Below are 6000 nucleotides of genomic sequence, written 5' to 3' on the forward strand. Positions count from 1 at the left end.
AAGGTACCACTGTATCTCAGGAGTCAAAAGCCAGGGTAAAGCACTGTGTCTTCAGCGTTCAATGAAAGCTGTCTAATAAAAGGGCCAGATGGGGAGGTTGTTCTGCAAGAAATGCCCTCTCCCAGGCCACAACTTTTATTATTTAGTTACTGCATATTTCACCCATGTTTCCTCTGAGGAGCTCAACGTGGTGCATACATTTCTCTCCCCTTCCCCACGACAACCCTGTGGAGTAGGTTTGGCTGAGAAGCAATGACTGGCCTGAAGTCAACAAATGACCTTCATGGCAGAGTGGGGATTTGAACCCTAGTCTTCCAGCATCGAGTCTGACACTCTAACCACTACATCCCATTGGCTGTCTGGATTCTTGCAACCGACTCTTTGTGGGACTCCCTCTGGAAGAGAATTTGAAACTTCAGCTGGCCCAGAACGCAGCAGGAAGAACATTGGTGGTGGTTGTGCCCCATGGGGCCATTTTGCACCTATCTTGCAATGCCCGCACTGGTTGCCAACCTGGCAGAACCCAAATGAGTAGCGATTACCCTTTAAGATCTAGATGGCTGGAGTCGATGATACCCGAGTTGTCTGCCTTCTTCTATAACAGACATTCACTTTCATTGAGATCATGAAGGATGGTCATTCTCTGAGCCCCATCCATACTGGAAACATGATTGTCCCACCACTCCCCCCACCCCGAAACCCCCTGTTTACCGCTGAATCAGAGCGAATGTCACTCCAGAGAAAACCCGATCGACATTTGCTCTGATTCAGTGGTAAACAGTGGGTTTTCCCAGGGGAAAACTGCAGGAGAAGCAGAAATGCAGATAGGCCCGGTGTCTGCATCAGTATTGTGGAGAAGCAGGCTCTGTGAGGTTCTCATGGCCTGAGGCTCAGGTAGAGCCTTCTGTCTGCTTGTGAAAACTTCTTCTTTTAAACAAATAACACAGCCAGCTTTTAATTTGTTACGTCGAAGTGATTTTATTGAATAACGTGTTTTTATCTGCCGTGCCCCTCTCCGTTATGTTTTTAGGATTGCATTTTTAATTACCTCAAGCCTCTAGGGGCGAGAGCCTATGGATTAGAATTAAATAAATGAATGAATGCCTTCGCTTTGTGAAATAAATATGGAGTGACTACGGAAAGAGAGAACCCAGAACGATGTGCGAATGCCCTGCCACACGCTTAAGGGCCTGTTAAATTCTTCATGGTTTTCTTTTTGGTTTCACATTTATTTATTTAAAGGTGTCTGGGTTTTGGTTTTTGTTTTATCCCAGCCAAAAGAAAGCTCCCGGAGCAGCTTAAAAAAAAAATCACTTGGAAAAAAGAGAGAAAAAGACAGCCGCTGCCTTTAGGCTTACAATCTAAAGAAGACATGAGAAAACAAATGGAACATCAATTGGGGAGGAGGAGGAGGAGGAAATAAGTAAACCCAGGTTCAAGGTCTTAGTTGCATGCTCAGATAAGCAGCTGGGATGATGAAGATGAAGATGATGATGATGATGATGATGATGATACTGCCCATCTGACTTGGTTACTCTAGCCACTCTAGGTGGCTTCCAAGAAATTAAAAACACAGTAAGACATCAAACGTTAAAAACTTCCCTATGCAGATGGATGAATAGGTTTCATGGAATGGATGCACCTGAAAGAATACACCAACTTATTGTGCATGAGCAGGGCAGTGGCAATTGGGTGAAGTCTATTGGCTTCTCCTCTGTGACACACTGCAAGGAGACCATGCAGCCCCTTCTCCCCTGTTTCTCTTTCTTCTGCTAGGTAAGCAGTTTAGGATGCTCTTGTGAAGCAAGATCAAAGGATGTAGCTTGCGAGTTTCCATGCGACATCAGCAGAGAGCAGGAGAAGCCAAGGTGCACCAAGGTCAAAGATGTCTGCAAGGCAAGGAATGTGTTTCGGGGCTTTTGATATCCAGATGGTGCAGGAAAGTGAGAGTAGTACTACTGGGTCGAAGGTGAAGGTGCACCAAGATAGACGGCACTACCAATATAAGAAGCTCTGACACAGCCTTCCCCAAACTGGTGCCCTTCCTATGTTTTGGACTACAATCCATCAGGAAGAGGGTCCTGATGTTGTTGGATGACCTCCTAGCAGTGGGACATGGGCAAATTTGTGGGAGCAAACCCCATACTGTACAGCCAATTTGTTTTGAGTTTCCATTCAGGGATTGAACCCCAAATTTTGGCCTTATCAGCACCATGCTCTAACAGTCTAATAGGACTAGACAGCAATGCACACGGTACTGAGCGCCACCATGGTGTAGTGGTTAGAGTGTTGGACTAGGAGCTGGAAGGTGGACCTTGGGCTAGTGTCAGGCAGCAGAGGAACCAACCCCCAGGTTGCCAGGAACAGATAAAGTCCTTACTATCCACTTTTATTCAATATTTACAGAGAGAGGCTTGGGAATGCAGCTTCTTGGAATAATGGTGTTGTCCCGAGTAAATCTCCACCCCCTTCTCTTCCACTTCTTCATTCGTCAACAGCATCACCACCCCTACGGTTGCCGCTTAGGGCCATCTGTCTCTGAGTCCTTTGCTCTCCTACTTTTAAGGCTCGCCGGGTTCTGGGAGATGGAGGGTCTGGAATGCTTTCTAGTGATAACGTGTCAGCCAGCTGCTCCATCTCTACCTCCTCCTCCTCTCCCATTATTTCCCAACTTTCCCCCTCATCTTCCTCTGAGCTGTGACCTCCCTCAAACCCCTGCTGTAATTCTGAACTGTCGTCTTCTCTGGAAGAGTCAGGCTGGGGAGGCGGTCTCCACCATTCCTCCTCTGCCCAGTCCCTGGCATCTAGTCACTTTCTCTCAGCCTAACCTACCTCACAGGGTTGTTGAGAGGATAAAATTGGGGGGTGGGGAGGAGATCTATGTACACCACCTCGAGCTCCTTGGAGGCAAGGTGGGATATAAATGAAATAAATATCTAAAAATTAACACAAAACTCTCAGTGCTCCCATTAGCCCTGAACATTGGGACATAATTCCAGGAGCTCTGTAGACCAAAACACCATGACACAGGTGGCAGTGGCCATGGGCTACTGTATTGTGCCCAGCAGCCAAGATCACAGCTGCTCTTTTAATTCAATTTAGTAACACCCCCAAAATGAGCATAATGGGCCTGGCAGTGAGCTCAGCTATTCGGATGCCACCTTTGAGCTTGGGGGCCAATGCGTAAACTCCAACCAAAATGGTCAAAGGCCTGGAAACGATGCCTTATGAGGAACGGCTAAGGGAGCTGGGCATGTTTAGCCTGGAGAAGAGGAGGTTAAGGGGTGATATGATAGCCATGTTCAAATATATAAAAGGATGTCACATAGAGGAGGGAGAAAGGTTGTTTTCTGCTGCTCCAGAGAAGCGGACACGGAGCAATGGTTCCAAACTACAAGAAAGAAGATTCCACCTAAACATTAGGAAGAACTTCCTGACAGTAAGAGCTGTTCAACAGTGGAATTTGCTGCCAAGGAGTGTGGTGGAGTCTCCTTCTTTGGAGGTCTTTAAGCAGAGGCTTGACAACCATATGTCAGGAGTGCTCTGATGGTGTTTCCTGCTTGGCAGGGGGTTGGACTCGATGGCCCTTGTGGTCTCTTCCAACTCTATGATTCTATGATTCTGTGATTCCTTTTGAGCCCTGGCACGAAGGAGAATTTCTGGGGCCAATTGTAGACTGAAAGCAGGCAGGACAGACCTGGCCAGATCTCTGCCCCCTTTGCCACACTTCTGCAACGAGGGAGAATCATTTTAATGAGAGTCAGTTGAGGGGTGCTCCTGTTTGATATGTACAGATCACAGCTGACTTTCACGCCGTCTCTAGCTAAGTGAAATGATGTTCTGGAGGTGAGGGAGGAGAATGATTTCCTTCATGTGTAAGAAAGGTTTCCCGCCCCCCTCTGCTCGTTCCAGAGAGGTGAGAAATAACATCTGAAGGTCTTCTCATTATGCACATTGTATTGTTTGCACTAATATGTGAGATTTTGCAAAGCGTGTTCTATGGATGGTCAGGGTCTCTAACAGGCTGGGGCTAGAAGGCAGGCAGGCAGGCTTTTAACTCCCTCCACCTCAATGAAGTCAGGTTCAGTGCTTCCTGAGCTGGTTACCTAGGGAACAGGTAGTGGATGCAACTGTAGCCCCCAACAGGGCTATCAAGAGTGCCGCTGATGGCAGATGTTGGCATTTGGCATTCTTCAGAGAAAACACATATTAATTCAGGCCATAGGGAGATTAAAAATGATTTATTTATTTATTTTGCTTCTTTTAAGAAAGGGATCATATGCATAGGGAGTTAGATCTGGCTTGAGGAAGTGGAAAGGCCCATCTGACAGCTTCACATCATCCAGAGAATGGGTTGTCTCCAACACTGATATTGCTCAGAGTCATGTTGTTGTTTAGTCGTTTAGTCATGTCTGAGTCTTCGTGACCCCATGGACCAGAGCACGCCAGGCCCTCCTGTCTTCCACTGTCTCCCGCAGTTTGGTCAAACTCATGCTGGTAGCTTCGAGAACACTGTCCAACCATCTCGTCTTCTGTCGTCCCCTTCTCCTTGTGCCCTCCATCTTTCCCAACATCAAGGTCTTTTCCAGGGCGTCTTCTCTTCTCACAAGGTGGCCAAAGTATTGGAGCCTCAGCTTCACGATCTGTCCTTCCAGTGAGCACTCAGGGCTGGTTTCCTTCAGAATGGATAGGTTTGATCTTCTTGCAGTCCATGGGACTCTCAAGAGTCTCCTCCAGCACCATAATTCAAAAGCATCAATTCTTCAGCGATCAGCCTTCTTTATGGTCCAGCTCTCACTTCCATAGCTCAGAGTCATACAAATGAACAAACATAAGAACAGCAGGCTGGATCCGACCAATGGCCCATCTAGTCCAGCATTCTGTTCTCACAGTGGCCAACCAGATGCCTGTGGGAAACCAGGGAGCAGAACATGAGCACAAGACCCTTCTCCCTTCCCATGGTTTCCAGCAACTGGCATTCAGAAGCATTAGTGTTTGTGACAATGGAGGCAGAGCATTGCCATCATGGCTAGTAGCTACTGATCGGCTTATCCTCCATGAATCCATCCAATTGGTCTTTCGGGTCCCTTCCAACTCTACAACCCTATGATTCTATTATTCCATGGATTTGTTCTGTCTTCCTGAACATTCCGACAGGATTCAATCCCATGCCTGCAAATTCAGGTTGCTCCGTTGCAATTCATTGGGAGGTCCTGAGCAAAAAAGCGGGTTTTTTGGGCTTTTCATGATCCTAGAATTGTAGAGTTAGAAGGGACCCTGAGGACCATCTAGTCTAGCCCCCTGCAATGCAGGAATATGCAGCTGTCCCAATAAGGGATCAAACCCGTAACCTTGGCATTATCGGCACCACGCTCTAACCAACTGAGCTATCCAGAGTGTTAATATGGAAAGTGAACAGCAAGAATGCCCTGGAAAGTGTGGGATAATACTTCCTTCAATGTAACACCATCTAACTTCCCTGCAAAGAAACCAGGATGAATACTCAATGAGTAAGTGGACTGGAAGCACCTATGGAAGCACTATGTGATTGATTGATTGATTGATTGATTGATTGATTGATTGATTGTCTGTTTATTTGTTCAGTTTGTCATGCTACGTACCTACAGGTCTGCCTCTCCTGGTATGCCCCGTGGAGGACCTTAAGGTCCACAAATGACAACACTTTGGAGGTCACAAAGTGGTTAGATTGGACTCAACTAGGGCCAGGGCCTTTTCAGCACTGGCCCCGACTTGGTGGAATGCTTTGTCACAAGAGACCAGGGCCCTGCGGGACTTGACATCTTTCCGCAGGGCCTGCAAGACAGAGCTGTTCCGCCTGGCCTTTGGTTTGGACTCAGTCTGACCCTTATGTTTCCTCCCCTTATGGTTTTGATGAGGCTGCATTTTAAATTGCATTTTAACCTGTATTTTAAATTTTTCCCCCATTTGTTTTTACTGTAATTTTACAGTTGTTAGCCGCCCTGAGCCCAGCTCTGGCCA

Source organism: Podarcis raffonei, chromosome 6 (genome assembly GCF_027172205.1).
Source record: "Podarcis raffonei isolate rPodRaf1 chromosome 6, rPodRaf1.pri, whole genome shotgun sequence".
Lineage (NCBI taxonomy): Eukaryota > Metazoa > Chordata > Lepidosauria > Squamata > Lacertidae > Podarcis > Podarcis raffonei.